General features: G+C 42.2%; 1 protein-coding gene across 1 annotated transcript in view; it reads right to left on the minus strand.

Annotated features, from left to right (window-relative positions):
* Positions 1–15,732, minus strand: part of PPP4R1 (protein phosphatase 4 regulatory subunit 1) — a 147,423-nt gene extending 131,691 nt beyond the window's left edge. The window contains exons 1-2 of the mRNA XM_038746652.1: positions 15,479–15,732; positions 11,358–11,524 (exon numbers count right to left, since the gene is read on the minus strand). The gene's annotated coding sequence lies outside the window, so the exon portion shown is untranslated. The remainder of the gene's footprint in view (positions 1–11,357; positions 11,525–15,478) is intronic.
* Between the last annotated feature and the right edge of the window lie 231 nt (positions 15,733–15,963).

Raw genomic sequence — 15,963 nt, forward strand, 5'->3', positions numbered from 1 at the left:
TGGGAGGGCAGTTGCATTCCTGCTTTACCTTGGCAATGCCCTGCCCAACTCTGTTTCATTGAACCTGGGCAATGGAAGTCAATTAATCAAGGGTATTTATTGAGCACTCACTATGTGCAGAGCAAGCAGCATGGCTTAGCGGAAAGAGCCCGGGTTTGGGAATCAGAGGATATAGGTTCTAATCCCGGCTCCGCCACTTATCAGCTGTGCGGCTTTGGACAAGTCGCTTAACTTCTCTGTGTCTCCGTTACCTCATCTGTAAAATGGGGATTAACAAGAATAATAATAATGGTAATAATGGTTTTTGTTAAGCGCTATGTGCCAAGCATCGTTCTAAACGCTGGAGCAGATACAAGGTAGTCAGATTGTCCCACCTGGGGTTTACAGTCTTAATCCAGCGCTTAATCCAGTCTTGTTCCAGCGCTTAGAACAGTGCTTGGCACATAAAGAAGCGGCATGGCTCAGTGGAAATAGCATGGGCTCGGGAGTCGGAGGTCCAAATCCTGGCTCCGCCAACTGTCAGCTGTGTGACTTTGGGCAAGTCACTTCACTTCTCTGTGTCTCAGTTACCTCATCTGTAAAATGGGGATTAAGACTGTGAGCCCCACGTGGGACAACCTGATCACCTTGTAACCTCCCCAGCGCTTATAACAGTTCTTTGCACATAGTAAGCGCTTAATAAATGCTATTATTATTATTATTATTATTAATCCCCATCCCCATCCACTACACCATGTTGCTTCTCTAAGATTAAGATTGTGATTGGGACAACCTGATTACCTTGTATCTACCCCAGCACTTAATGCTTGGCACCAAGCCCGGGCTCTCTATTTATTTATTTTATTTGTACATACTTATTCTATTTATTTTATTTTGTTAATATGTTTTGTTGTCTGTCTCCCCCTTCTAGACTGTGAGCCCACTGTTGGGTAGGGACCATCTCTATATGTTGCCAACTAGTACTTCCCAAGCGCTTAGTACAGTGCTCTGCACATAGTAAGTGCTCAATAAATACAATTGAATGAATGAATGAATGAATAATAAGTGCTTAACAAATACCATTATTATTATTATTACTAATCATTTGGGAGAGTACTATTCAACAGAGTCAGCAGACATGTTCCCTGACCACAATGTGCTTGCAGTCTAAAGTGGGAAACAGACATTAATAGCTAGTTGTGGGCAGGGTACGTGTCTGCTAACTCTGTTGTATTGTACTTTCCCAAGCACTTAGTACAGTGCTCTATTTATTTATTTATTTTACTTGTACATAGCTATTCTATTTATTTTATTTTGTTAGTATGTTTGGTTTAGTTCTCTGTCTCCCCCTTTTAGACTGTGAGCCCACTGTTGGGTAGGGACTGTATATGTTGCCAATTTGTACTTCCCAAGCGCTTAGTACAGTGCTCTACACCTAGTAAGCGCTCAATAAATACGATTGATGATGATGACGATGATGCTATGCAGATAGTAAGTGCTTAAAAAATTCCATTGGTTGATTGATTAATTTATCATGCACTTTGCCTGAATGAAAGGGAATCAGGTTCCTAAACCTGGTCAGCACTATGTGAATTTAGCATGCAAAGACACGCTCAAAGGTTTTTTCTAGAATTTCCTGGAATTGTCCATTTCAGCTTTTGCCTAGATCATATTCCTCCAACTCCAGTCCGTTCTCCCAAGAAATTGTCAGAGGCAGCGAGCAATGTCTTCAGATTCACCCATGGATCCCTTCGTCCTGGAAAGCTATCTTTCAAACTCAAGGCCCAGTGGATAGAGCACAGGCCTCGGCGCCAGAAGGATCTGGGTTCTAATTCCAGCTCATCATCATCATCATCAATCGTATTTATTGAGCGCTTACTATGTGCAGAGCACTGTACTAAGCGCTTGGGAAGTACAAACTGGCAACATATAGAGACAGTCCCTACCCAACAGTGGGCTCACAGTCTAAAAGGGGGAGACAGAGAACAAAACCAAACATACTAACAAAATAAAATAAATAGAATAGATATGTACAAATAAAATAAATAAATAATAAATAGAGTAATAAATATGTACAAACACATATACATATATACAGGTGCTGTGGGGAAGGGAAGGAGGTAAGATGGGGGGATGGAGAATTCCAGCTCATCATCATCATCATCAATCGTATTTATTGAGCGCTTACTATGTGCAGAGCACTGTACTAAGCGCTTGGGAAGTACAAATTGGCAACATCTAGAGACAGTCCCTACCCAACAGTGGGCTCACAGTCTAAAAGGGGGAGACAGAGAACAAAACCAAACATACTGACAAAATAAAATAAATAGAATAGATATGTACAAGTAAAATAAATAAATAAATCATATAGCCAGATATTAATTGATGAAAACGTTTGAAACGACAGCTCTTTCCCAATTATATTAACAATTATTCTTATCATCATCATCATCATCATCAATCATATTTATTGAGCGCTTACTATGTGCAGAGCACTGTACTAAGCGCTTGGGAAGTACAAATTGGCAACACATAGAGACAGTCCCTACCCAACAGGGGGCTCACAGTCTAAAAGGGGGAGACAGAGAACAAAACCAAACATACTGACAAAATAAAATAAATAGAATAGATATGTACAAGTAAAATAAATAAATAAATTGTATAGCCAGATATAAATTGATGAAAACGTTTGAAACAACAGCTCTTTCCCAATTATATTAACAATTATTCTTATCATCATCATCATCATCATCATCAATCATATTTATTGAGCGCTTACTATGTGCAGAGCACTGTACTAAGCGCTTGGGAAGTACAAATTGGCAACACATAGAGACAGTCCCAACCCAACAGTGGGCTCACAGTCTAAAAGGGGGAGACAGAGAACAAAACCAAACATACTGACAAAATCAAATAAATAGAATAGATATGTACAAGTAAAATAAATAAATAAATAATATAGCCAGATATTAATGGATGAAAACGTTTGAAACACCAGCTCTTTCCCAATTATATTAACAATTATTCTTATTAATTCTTATTCTTATTAATTCTTATTAATTCTAATTCTTATTAATTCTAATTATTCTTATGCCATCACTAATTCAACAGCTGGCAATTTAAACGAAAGATTCTTAATATAACAGTTATTTGCAATATCTTTTTGTTACCCTCCAAATCTTTGGAGTTCCAAAACATGCTACATAGCCATTCTGGCCCACGGACACGAGGGCAATCTTAATCACAACACATTCACACAATCCCTCCACCTCTTAAAGCAGAACACTCGAAACATTTCCACAAACTCGAGGGTGCCACTTGTCTGCTGTGTGACCTTGGACAAGTCACTTCACTTCTCCGTGCCTCAGTAATAGAGATGGCATTTATTAAGCACTTACTATGTGCAAAGCACTGTTCTAAGAGCTGGGAAGGATACAAGGTGATCAGGTTGTCCCTCTTGGTTATTCGTTATCCTCCTGATAATAACTAAGAATATTAGTTCCCCTACTTATGATAGGAATAATAATAGTAGTAGTAGTAATAATAATAATAGCAATGGCATTTATTAAGCACTTACTATGTGCAAAGCACTGTTCTAAGCGCTGGGAAGGATACAAGGTGATCAGGTTGTCCCTCTTGGTTATTAGTTATCCTCCTAATAATAACTAAGAATATTAGTTACCCTGCTTATGATAGGAATAGTAATAGTAGTAGTAGTAATAATAATAATAGTGATAGCATTTATTAAGCACTTACTATGTGCAAAGCACTGTTCTAAGCGCTGGGAAGGATACAAGGTGATCAGGTTGTCCCTCTTAGTTATTAGTTATCCTCCTAATAATAACTAAGAATATTAGTTACCCTAATTATGATAGGAACAATAATAGTAGTAATAATAATAATAATAGTGATGGCATTTATTAAGCACTTACTATGTGCAAAGCACTGTTCTAAGCGCTGGGAAGGATACAAGGTGATCAGGTTGTCCCTCTTGGTTATTAGTTATCCTCCTGATAATAACTAAGAATATTAGTTCCCCTACTTATGATAGGAATAATAATAGTAGTAGTAGTAATAATAATAATAGCGATGGCATTTATTAAGCACTTACTATGCGCAAAGCACTGTTCTAAGCGCTGGGAAGGATACAAGGTGATCAGGTTGTCCCTCTTGGTTATTAGTTATCCTCCTGATAATAACTAAGAATATTAGTTCCCCTACTTATGATAGGAATAATAATAGTAGTAGTAGTAATAATAATAATAGTGATGGCATTTATTAAGCACTTACTATGTGCAAAGCACTGTTCTAAGCGCTGGGAAGGATACAAGGTGATCAGGTTGTCCCTCTTGGTTATTAGTTATCCTCCTGATAATAACTAAGAATATTAGTTACCCTGCTTATGATAGGAATAATAATAGTAGTAGCAGTAATAATAATAATAGTGATAGCATTTATTAAGCACTATGTGCAAAGCACTGTTCTAAGCACTGGGAAGGATACAAGGTGATCAGGTTGTCCCTCTTAGTTATTAGTTATCCTCCTAATAATAACTAAGAATATTAGTTACCCTAATTATGATAGGTACAATAATAGTAGTAATAATAATAATAATAGTGATGGCATTTATTAAGCACTTACTATGTGCAAAGCACTGTTCTAAGCGCTGGGAAGGATACAAGGTGATCAGGTTGTCCCTCTTAGTTATTAGTTACTCATCAGCAAAATGGGGACTAAGACTGTGAGCCCAGAAGGATCTGGGTTCTAATTCCAGCTCTGCCACTTGTCTGCCGTGTGACCTGGGACAAGTCACTTCCCTTCTCCGTGCCTCAGTAACTCATCAGCAAAATGGGAACTATGACTGTGAGCCCCATGTGGGACAGGGACTGCTTCCAACCTGAATAGCTTGTATCCATTCCAGAGCTTAGTTCAGTGCCTGGCATGTAGTGAGTGCTCAAATCCCGGCTCTGCCAATTGCCAGCTGTGTGACTCTGGGCAAGTCACTTCACTTCTCTGGGCCTCAGTTCCCTCATCTGTAAAATGGGGATGAAGACTGTGAGCCCCCCGTGGGACAACCTGATCACCTTGTAACCTCCCCAGCGCTTAGAACGGTGCTTTGCACACAGTAAGCACTTAATAAATGCTATCATCATCATCATCATCATCAATCGTATTTATTGAGCGCTTACTATGTGCAGAGCACTGTACTAAGCGCTTGGGAAGTATCAATATTATTATTATTATTAAATACCACTAAAAAAGATGTCCCATGTATTTTCCCACAGTGTCAAGGATTCTTGATCTTCCAAACTCTGTATCTTCCAGGAAAAACCTGTTGGGGCATGCACATGAGTACATGTGCATGAGTGCATGAGTCATCTTGCATGCTACAAGGCAACCTTCTAAATCATTCGGGAAAGCAGCATGGCTTATAATAATAATAATAATAATAATGGCATTTATTTAGCGCTTACTATGTGCAAAGCACTGTTCTGAGCGCTGGGGAGGATACAAGGTGATCGGGTTGTCCCACGTGGGGCTCACAGTCTTCATCCTCATTTTCCAGATGAGGGAACTGAGGCACAGAGAAGTGAAGTGACTTGCCCAAAGTCACACAGCTGACAATTGGCAGAGCCGGGATTTGAACCCATGACCTCTGCCTCCAAAGCCCGGGCTCTTTTCCACTGAGCCACGCTGCTTCTTAGTGGCTTAGTGGATAGATCATGCACTTGGGAGTCAGAAAGACCTGGGTTCTAATCTCTTGTGACCTAGGGGAAGTCACTTCACTTCTCTGTGCCTCAGTCACCTCATCTGTAAAATGGGGATTAAGACTGTGAGCTCCATATGGAACAGGGACTCTATCCAACCTGATTAGCTTGTATCTACTCCAGCACTTGAGCCCGTTGTTGGGTAGGGACCGTCTCTATATGTTGCCAACTTGTACTTCCCAAGTGCTAGTACAGTGCTCTGCACACAGTAAGCGCTCAATAAATACGATTGAATGAATGAATGAACGAACAGTGTGTGGCATATAATAAACACTTAACAAATACCACATAAAAATTAAACTACGTTTTCAGTGCTGGTGTGTGATGCCATTGCCTTTTTCCTGTTTTTCTGTTGTCTTCAGCCGTTACTTCTCCCCCTTCTAGACTGTGAGCCCACTGTTGGGTAGGGACCGTCTCTATATGTTGCCAACTTGGACTTCCCAAGCGCTTAGTACAGTGCTCTGCACACAGTAAGCGCTCAATAAATACAATTGATTGATTGATTGATTACTTTTTCCCCTTTCAAAACCTCTCTGTGGACCACATGGAAAGAGCACTTGTTTTGGGAACCAGGAGACCTGGATTCTAGCCTCGATTCTACCTGCTGCTGGTTAAAATGAGCAAAGGCCACACAGGCACTTGGCAATATGCTTTTTCCTTCCCGTTTATTTGTTTGTTGGATTCGGTGTCCTGGCAGTAACATTTTATTTTATTTTATTTTGTTAGTATGTTTGGTTTTGTTCTCTGTCTCCCCCTCTTAGACTGTGAGCCCACTGTTGGGTAGGGACTGTCTCTATATGTTGCCAATTTGTACTTCCCAAGTGCTTAGTACAGTGCTCTGCACATAGTAAGTGCTCAATAAATACGATTGATGATGATGATAACATACAGTAAGTGCTCAATAAATACGAATGAATGAATGAATGATGCCTGTTACATGTTTTGCTGTCAGTCACCCCCCTCCTAGACTGTGAGCCCACTGTGGGCAGGGAGGGTCTCTCTTTGTTGCTGAATTGTCCTTCTCAAGCGCTTAGTACAGTGCTCTGCACACAGTAAGCGCTCAATAAATACGATTAAAAAGAAATGAAAATGAACATGACTGGCAGGGGAGAGAGAGCGTGTGGTTGGCACTGTGCAAGCCACTAGTACTATATAATCAATTCCTCTGCAAGCGTTCTTGGTCCTACAGGAATAATAATTATTCTGGTATTTAAGTCAGTCATTCAATCATATTTATTGAGAACTTACTGTGTGCAGATCCCTGTACTAAGCGCCTGGGAGAGTACAATATAACAATAAACAGACACATTCCCTGCCCACAGCGAGCTTTCAGTCTAAAAGGGGAGACAGGCATTAATATAAATAAATGAACCACTCATTATGTGTCGAGTGCTGGGGTAGATACAATAATAATAATGTTAGTATTTGTTAAGCGCTTACTATGTGTCATGCACTGTACTAAGCACTAAGATCATCAGATTGGGCTCAGTACCGCTCCCACTTGGGGCTCACAGCTGCAGTCCCCATTTTCCAGATGAGAGAACTGAGAAGCAGCGTGGCTCAGTGGAAGGATCACGGGCTTTGGAGTCAGAGGTCATGGGTTCAAATCCCGGCTCCGCCAATTATCAGCTGTGTGACTTTGGGCAAGTGACTTCGCTTCTCTGGGCCTCAGTGACCTCATCTGGAAAATGGGGATGAAGACTGTGAGCCTCCCGTGGGACAACCTGATCACCCTGTAACCTCCCCAGCGCTTAGAACAGTGCTTTGCACATAGTAAGCGCTTAGTAAATGCCATCATTATATAACTGAGGCATAAAGAAGTAAAGTGACTTGCCTGTGGTCACACAGCAGACAAGCGGCAGAGCCGGGATTAGAACCCAGGTCCTTTTAACTTCCAGACCCGTGCTCTATCCACTAGGCCACGCTGCTTCTCTATGATGCAAGATCAATCAATCAATCAATCGTATTTATTGAGCTCTTACTGTGTGCAGAGCACTGGACTAAGCGCTTGGGAAGTACAAGTTGGCAACATAGAGAGACGGTCCCTACCCAACAGCGGGCTCACAGTCTAGAAGGGGGAGACAGAGAACAAAACCAAACATATTAACAAAATAAAATAAATAGAATAGATATGTAAAAGTAAAATAGAGTAATAAATATGTACAAACATATATACGTCAATCAATCAATCAATCAATCGTATTTATTGAGCGCTTACTGTGTGCAGAGCACTGTATACATATATACAATATATATAGTGTATATACATACATACATATGTATATACATATAGTGTGTATATATATACATAGTGCATATATATATACACACATATATGCACTATATATAGAAGTGAAGTGACTCACCCCGAGTCAGCTGACAGTTGGCGGGGCCGGGATTCGAACCCACGACCTCTGACGCCAGAGCCCGGGCTCTTTCCACTGAGCCGCGCTGCTTCTCACCGCCCGCCTCCCTCTCCGGCTGCCAGCTCTTTGCGGGCAGGGAATGGCTCTGTTTCGTATTATATCGTCCTCTCCCAAGCGCTCAGTACAGCGCTCTGCGTACGGCACACACTCGATAAATACGGCTGAATGGATGGGTGGATGAAGAGCGGCGTCCTCCCCCTGGCAAATATCTGTAATTTATCTATTTATTGATGAGAAGCAGCGTGGCTCAGTGGGTAGAGCCCGGGCTTGGGCGTCAGAGGACGCGGGTTCCAATCCCGGCTCCGCCACCTGACTGCTGTGTGACCCCGGGCCGGCCGCCTCACTTCTCTCAGGTTAGACACAGCCCTACAGGGAGTTCACAGTCTAAGTAGGAGAGAAAACAGGTATTTGATCCCTATTTTATAACTGAGGAAACTGAGGCCCAGAGAAATTAAGTAACTAGCCTAAGGTCACCCTACAGGTAAGTGACTGAGCCATGATTAGAACCCAGGTCCCCTTACTCCCAGGCCAAACTGCTTTACAGGATTGAGGTTTAATTGTTGTTCCTAACAGGAGACTCCCTTTAATAATTCAGAAATTCAGATAATCTCATTTAATACTTACAGTTTGCATGGTAAAGCAACGTGTTGAGAAGCACAGGGGCCTTTTGATAGAATGGAATTTATTTCCATTTTTTCTTGCAACCACAGTCGGCCTTTGGAGGATATAAAAGCGCCACTTTGGGATAAGAAGATTATTCTGGACTTTATGAAACAGTGCGTGCTCCAAGAAGGTCTGGCAGAGTGACTCTTTGGCAATACTGTACTTAGGTAGGAGTCACGATCTTGGAATGCTGTTGGATGACTTTCATCTGATATAATCTTTGGTTGCTATAGTACTCACCCATATGTTTATACATTCATAGAAAATTTATCTAAGTTATGGAGAGAGAATGAGGTCAAATGAACCAGGTTTTGGGTGCTTGTATTTCCAAGCCACGCTAGTATCTGCCCAATTCGAGGAGCCCAGGGGGTACTAAGTCTTCTGCCAATTATTATAAAATAATCAGACTTATTAACGTAATAAACAGACTGCCTTATAGATTTATTACAGTATGAAATTACTTTTGAATTTTCAAAGCGCAGTGCCGAGGCTTCCTTTAAGTAAAGGAGTTGATGAAATCTTAGGTAGTCAGTCAGTCAATCATATTTATTGAGCACTTACTGTGTGCAGAGCACTGTACTAAGTGCTTGGGAGAGTACAATATAACAATAAACAGACACATTCCCTGCCCACATTGAGTTTACAGCATAGCCCAGTGGAAAGAGCACCGGCCTGGGAGCCAGAGGACGTGATTTCTAATCCTGGCTCTTCCACACATGTCTGCTGGGTGACCTTGGACAAGTCACTTAACTTCTCTGTGCCTCAGTTACCTCATCTGTAAAATGGGGATCAAGACTATGAGCCCCATGTGGGACAGGAACAGATAAGCTTGTACCTACCCCAGTGCTTAGTGCAGTACTTGGCACATAGTAAGAGCTTAACAAATACCGCAATTATTATTATTATTCTTAGAGGAGGTTGATGAAAATAATTGGATTACAACACACTTTCTTCCTCTATCATTTTTTCTTGTTAGTTTTTATATAAAGAGTGTACAAACAGCTTTTCTGTGGTTATTCATTTTCAGAAAAATTCTGTATCACTTATGCAGTGGTGAGACAAGTTCACTTTGGGGCTAGTGTAGTCATTCATTCATTCAATCGCATTTATTGAGCGCTTACTGTGTGCAGAGCACTGTACTAAGCGCTTGGGAAGTACAAGTTGGCAGCATATAGACTGTGAGCCCACTGTTGGGTAGGGACTGTCTCTATATGTTGCAAATTTGTACTTCCCAAGCGCTTAGTACAGTGCTCTGCACATAGTAAGCGCTCAATAAATACGATTGATGGTGATGATGATGATATAGAGACGGTCCCTGTCCAACATATGAGGAATCTCGACTCATTGGTTGCTGTCGTAAAATACTTGTCCTTGTGGGCCGGGAACATGTCTACAAACTCTCTCAAGCGTTTGGTACAGTGCTCAGCCCACAGGAAGTGCTCAATAAATACCATTGATTGACAGGGTACATTTTTTACAATGTTATTTGCTAAGCACTTACTATGTGTCAGGTACTGTACTAAGCAGTGGGGAACAATCCGTCTCCCACATGGGGCTCAGAGCCTTAATCCCCATTTTATAGATGAGGTAACTGAGGAATCAAGAAGTTAAGTGACTTGCCCAAGGTCACACAGCAGACCTGCGGAGGAGCTGAGATTAGGACCCAGGTCCTCTGACCCCCAGACCTGTGCTCTTTCCACTAGCCCATGCTGTTTCTCTAAAACAGTGAAACAAAGTCTTCAGAGATTATTATATTATTAATTAAAACAGTCCCGGGTTTTTTATATTTACTATTTTTTTCTGAAAAATTGCTGCTGCTTGCAACTCTGGGCCAGAATCAATAGGTAATCCCTCTGACGCATTCTGTAAAATGTCAGAACACATCTTGTATTTAATAGAATGTTTAACCACAAGACGTTTGCCAATTTTCCAGGTTCTGGGCTGGAAATATTTGCTATTTTTTGTTTCTTCTACTTTTAGTATATTCTCCCGAGCGCCTAGTAAGGTAAGGGTGACCATTTGTATGATTTGAAGCAGCATGGCTCAGTGGAAAGAGCACGGGCTTGGGAGTCAGAGGTCACGGGTTCGAATCCCGGCTCCACCACTTATCGGCTGTGTGACTTTGGGCAAGTCACTTAACTTCTTTGTGCCTCAGTTGCCTCATCTGTAAAATGGGGATTAAGATTGTGAGCCCCCTGTGGGACAACCTGATCTTCTTTGTGCCTCAGTTACCTCATCTGTAAAATGGGGATTAAGATTGTGAGTCCCCCGTGGGACAACCTGATCACCTTGTATCCCCCCAGCGCTTAGAACAGTGCTTTGCACATAGTAATAAATGCCTTAATAAATGCCATCGTTATTATTATTATTTGATCCTGGATGTCCAGTTTTAGTTTGGTTGTCCCCTGTCTTTTCGAAGATGAATGACCAGACCTCATCATCCCGTCTGAGGTCCAGAACTTGTAGAACGGTCACAAAACAACACAAAATGCAGTCGTTGCCCATGGGGAGCAGAGCCTACCTGGAGCGATATAGTCCTCTGGAGGAAAGCCATATGCAAACCCAGGAAATGAAGAAACATCCTTCAAGGCAGGAAGAGGAAACTGGAGAGCTGAGTCAACCGGGAATAGTCAAAAGCATGAATGGAAATGTTCGTCCACGTCTGGTTTTGGATACAGTTTAGGGTACCTATTTTGAACAAGCAAATTGGTGTTTATTTTCACCATTTTTGCTGCTGCCCCGATCATTTTTCTACAGAAACATTCAGTCCGTGTTTCCCCACTCCTCAAGAAACTCCAGTGTTTGCTCATCTAACTCCATTTCAAATAGAAACTCCTTATCATCGGCTTTTAAACAATCACCTTTCCCCCTCCCACCTTACTTCACTGCTCTCCTACTACAATCCAGTCCTCACACTTTGCTCCTCTAATGCAAACCTACTTATTGTACCCGAATCTCATCTATCTTGCCACTGACTTCTCTCCCATGTCCTGACTCTGGCCTGGAATACCCTCTCTCTTCAAATCCAGAAGACAATTACCCTTCTCCAAGAGACCTTCCGAATTAAACCCTTTATTTCTCCCATCCGCCCTCTCCCCTGTGTGGACTTTGCACTTGGCTGTTTACCCTTTAAGCACTTTGATACTCACTCCAGGCTCACAACACCGATGTAAATATACTTAAACTCTACTACTTCCTCTATCCATAATGTATTTTAATGTTTCTCTTCTCCTGTAGACTGTAAGTTCCTTGTAGATGGGGTTCCTATCTACCAACTCTGTTGTACTGTACTTTCCCAAGAGATGAATACAGTGTTCTGCACACAGAAAGTGTTCAATCAATACCATTAATTGATTAATAGAGTTATTAATTGCAGGGTGGGAGGGGAGAGGTAGCTGCAGTGGCAGCGATAGTTAAAAATTGAAAAGCCCCTCGGCTGTCAGAAGTGCTGCATGTGCGGATAAAGATCTCGGGACGGACATATTGGCTCTGGAGTAAGGCAAGTTTGTCTGGACAAGCGCTTTAGATTCAGGGGTTCAAACAGACTCAAGATGCGTGTGTCAGCAGCCATCAAATAGAAATGGATGAAAATGAGCACTCCTGCAGTCTGGAGGGTTGGCGTCTCTTGAAGAAAGAGAGGGGCTGATGGAGAAGGATTCCCCACCCAAGGGAGGCACAAGGTAATCGAGTTGGACACAGTCCCTGTCCCACACGGGGCTCACATTCTCGATCCCCATTTTACAGCTGAAATAACTGAGGAACCGAGAAGTTAAGTGACCTGCCCAAGGTCACACAGCAGATAAGTATGTGACGGAGCTGGGATGAGAACCCATGACCTTCTCACTTCCAGGCCCATGCTCTATCCGCTACCCATTTGACCGTGATCTCTGCTGTTCCCCTCCCTTGCCACTGCCACTCCCAACCCCAACATACCCGCTGTCACTTCACTCCCATCCAACTCATCCCACCCTTCCTGCCCTCCTCTCTTTCTTGGAAACTTGGCTTTTCCTCCTGCCTCCAGGATGTGTCTACCTGGATGTCCTGCCTACTCGTCAAGCTCAAGTATCTTTAAATTTGAACTCCTCATTTCCTCATCTTCACTCCCCAAACCTCCCTTCCATCTGACGTTCCCATCACAAAGCCACCGTGCTCCTGGCCACTGAAGTTCACAACGATTGGTTTATCCTTCCCTCTCTTTGTCAGTTGCCACATCCTTTCATTTTTTCCTCTATAACTTTTCCAGCATTCACCCCATCTTCTCTCTCCCAACGGCCACAATATGGCTCCAGACCCTTGCTATTTTCTGGTGTGAAGACTACATCCACCTCCTTTCTGGTCTCCTGCCTCCAATCATTCCTTTTTCCAGTTGAAATCTCACTCTGCTACCTGGGGGCATTTTCATGTCATTCTGTACAAGACTCCCTGCTCTTACTCCTCAAAAACCTCTGTTTGCCCATTCCTCCCTACATCAAGCAGAAACTCCTGACTTTTTTTGTGGTATTTGTTAGTGGAAAGAGTACGGGCTTGGGAGTCAGAGGATGCGGGTTCTAATCCTGGCTCTGCCACTTGTCTGCTGTGTGATCTTGGGCAAGTCACTTAACTCCTCTGTGCCTCAATAACCTCATCCATAAAACAGGGATTAAGACTGTGAGTCCCACATGGGGCAACCTGATTACCTTATATCTACCTTGTATCTTGTATTTATGGTGCTTAGAACAGTGCTTGGCACATAGTAAGCACTTAACAAATACCATTATTATTGTCATTATTATTATTATTATCATCATCAATCGTATTTATTGAGCGCTTACTATGTGCAGAGCACTGTAATATACTGTAATAATACTGTAATACTGTAATAATACTGTAATAATACTAAGTATTATTATTACTGGGCATCAAGCACTGTTCTAGGCGCTGGAGTAGATACAAGCTAATTCAATCGTATTTATTGAGTGCTTACTATGTGCAGAGCACTTGGGAAGTACAAGTTGGCAACAGGTTGGACACCTAATCAGGTTGGACACAGTCCATGTCTCACATGGGGCTCACAGTCCTAGTCCCCATTCTACAGATGAGGTAAATGAGGGACGGAGAAACTAAATGACTTGCCCAGGGTCACACAGCTGGCAAGTGGTGGAGTCAAGACTAGAACTCAGGTCCTTCTGAGTCCCAGGCCCATGGTCTATCCACTTGGTCATCCTCAGCACTGTAGGTGGGGGCTGGAGTGGACAGGGATGCGGAAGAGCTATTCCAGGGAGAGAAGCAATGGGGCCTAGTGGATACTTAAGTACCATATCTGTAATTCATTTATTTATGTTGTCTGCCTCCCCCTCTAGACTGTAAGCTCATTGTGGGCAGGGAATGTGTTTGTTGTATTGTTATATTGTACTCTCCGAAGCGCTTAGTACTGTAGTTTGCACTCTTTGAAGTGCTCAATAAATATGATTGATTGACTCAGGCTATCTGAATTCCATTGAGATGTAATGTTTTTCTGGGTTACCCAGGACTGTTTTCCCCATGCCTTGACTGTCCTTAACCCCCACCCCCTGCCATGTCTCTTCCCTCTTTCAAAGGTTACTTGAAAAAACCCTTCCATTAAGACTCATTCTTCGATTAATCACTCCATCTTCCCAGTCACCACAACCAAATGGACACCTCTCTCCCTAGAACCCTACTGCCCTGTAGGTGACAGTCACAAGATCACTACGCATATCACCTGTAAACTTTATTTCTGAGTACCCCAGGGGCATTGGTTTTCCTCATCCTTTTATGACAAATCCTGAAGTTGCTGGTTTTAAAACTTTGTGCAAAGGCCATGGCCCATTTGTGTGTTCTGCTTGTGTTTGCTGGCAGTATCTGTTGCTACGGGTAGAGGGGTTAAACGTCACCTGAGTTGTTTTAAATGAAAAAATGTCATGCCTTGATGTCCTGTAGACTGTAAGCTCAACATGTCTCCTAATTCTGTTGTATTGTAATAATAATAATAATAATGGCATTTATTAAGCGCTTACTATGTACAAAGCACTGTTCTAAGCGCTGGGGGCATACAAGGTCGTGAGGTTGTCCCACATGGGGCTCACAGCCTTCATCCCCATTTTACAGATGAGGGAACTGAGGCACAGAGAAGTTAAGTGACTTGCCCAAAGTCACACAGCTGACAAGTGGCGGAGCCGGGATTTGAACCCATGACCTCTGACTCCAAAGCCCGGGCTCTTTTCCACTGAGCCACGCTGCTTCTCTACTCTACTGATTAGCTGCTTCTGTACTCTCCCAAGGGCTTAGTACAGTGCTGTGCACATAGCGACCACTCAATAAATACCATTGATTGATTGACTGATTGATCTCTAAGACCTTATTATGTGTACAATGAGGTTATATTAGAGGGGCTGCTTCACAATACTTTTTGCCCCCAGAATAGAGCAGTGAGTTTGGGTAAAGGTAGATTCTACAGATACCGTAAAGTAAATCACTCACAATTCAAAAAATATTTTTGAAATACACCCTGCAGTAAGTTTTTCTGAGTAACTATTGAACAGAATAAGAGAATAACTTCTCTGTATAAGTTCCCCCAAACACCTGGTTCAATATTCTCCACCACAATTAATAGATATTGTCCATGATGATGATTTTCATACTTACTCAGAACTGCAAGTATCTTTTGTATTCTGGAGTTTCCTTCTCTCTCTTCCTCATGCTTCTTTTCCCTGTCCAATGTCTGGTATGCTTTGGCAGGATTTATGAGCAACTAGAAGTCCATTCTTTTCTCCCTTGCAGCTCTTTTATGGAGTCGCTAATTCAAACTTCATTTACCGAAATGATTTCATGCTCTCTCGGCAATACTGTCAAGCTACAATCTCAAGCCCAGCCTTTCCTGACAAGGCTTCCCCTCTGACTGATCATTTTCTCTCAAGTCTTCCCTCCTAGAATTCAATTCCCATCATGCCAGAACTCTACTTATTGTCAGTTGCCTAGGCAACAGCACAATGTCATCTTTTAGAATGTGCAGATGCAGAGGTTCTTAATCTTGGGATCTCCTGAATGAAAAAATGTTTAAAGTAATATGGCAGAATATATCTAATTATCACCCTCTTTTATGGCATGTACTTTGGCATTTTTATCCTGCA

This window comes from Tachyglossus aculeatus, chromosome 5 (genome assembly GCF_015852505.1).
Source record: "Tachyglossus aculeatus isolate mTacAcu1 chromosome 5, mTacAcu1.pri, whole genome shotgun sequence".
NCBI lineage: Eukaryota > Metazoa > Chordata > Mammalia > Monotremata > Tachyglossidae > Tachyglossus > Tachyglossus aculeatus.